A 1253-nucleotide genomic window follows, 5' to 3' on the forward strand; every position below is an offset into this window, starting at 1 on the left:
TGCCAATCTCTATTGAATTAGATTGAACTCTTTAAATACAACACAACTTCCCATTTCTTTTTCCCAAATTTCCTTATTCTAATGCTTATGGGAGAAAAAGTAGTGTATTTGAAGTGATATGAAAATTTACTCATATGAATTCAAAGATGAATGTTGCTAAGAATCTCCAGAGCCATTCGTCTTGTCTCCAATTAATCAAAATTTAAGTATACATGCTGCTTTTTCTACATTGCAGACAACTTAGAACAACTTAAGTCTCGATAGGGAATAGACATACCTGATTACCTACAATACAATTTCAGCAAAGTGAAAACGCTCCATTGGTTATCAGCACCCCTCCTTTTTAATTATTCAAATTTTCCCAACTGTAATAGAAAAGCACAAATGCTAAAGAAGGGGGATTCTATACTAGCAATAGTAAATATTTACAAAGGAGAGTATAAGAGTGAACTTTAAAAATGAGAAAGACAAGCCAAATAAGCCAAATGAGAAAAGATAAAGTCTTAAAAGAGGTAACACAATCTATGCCTCTTGTAGAAGGTCAGCTTGTTTCTGTGCCTACATACCCGCCACATGGGCAGTGTGCCTACCCTTCTGTTTGATTGTTTGTCTCTAAATTGAAAGTAGATTAATCAATAGAAAAAGATTAATAGCAGATATCTTTTTATTAGTCTCATAATTGCAATGCTGTGATTGTTCATCAAATATTTTTTATTTCCCCATTTTATTGTAATTTGAAAAAAGTCCCCAAACTGAAAGAAATAGATGATTAAGCACCCTACATTAGAAAGAGTTAAGCACCCTGCAGGAGAGGGTGACAAGGACTGCTGGATCACATGGTAGTTGTATTGTTAATGTTCTGAGGAAGCTTCACACTGTTCCCATAATGGCTATACTAATCGACATTCCCACCAACAGCATACAAGGGTGTCCTTTTCTCCACACCCTCACCAACCCTTACTGTTCATCTTTTTGAGAATGGCCATTCTAACAGGTGTGAGGCGATATCTCATTGTGGCCTTCATTTGCATTTTTTGATGATTACTGATGTTGAGCATTATATATATGTTGACCATTTGTATGCCTTCTTTTGAAAATGTCTATTCAGGTCCTTTGCCCATTTTTTTTAAATTGGGTTATTTGTTTTCTTGCTATTGAGGTGTCTGAGCTTCCTATATATTTTTGATATTAACCCCTTACCAGATATATAATTTGCACATATTTTCTTCCCTTCTGTATGTTGTTCCGTTATT

Source organism: Propithecus coquereli, unplaced genomic scaffold (assembly GCF_000956105.1).
Source record: "Propithecus coquereli isolate 6110/MARCELLA unplaced genomic scaffold, Pcoq_1.0 Scaffold36, whole genome shotgun sequence".
Taxonomy (NCBI): Eukaryota; Metazoa; Chordata; class Mammalia; order Primates; family Indriidae; genus Propithecus; species Propithecus coquereli.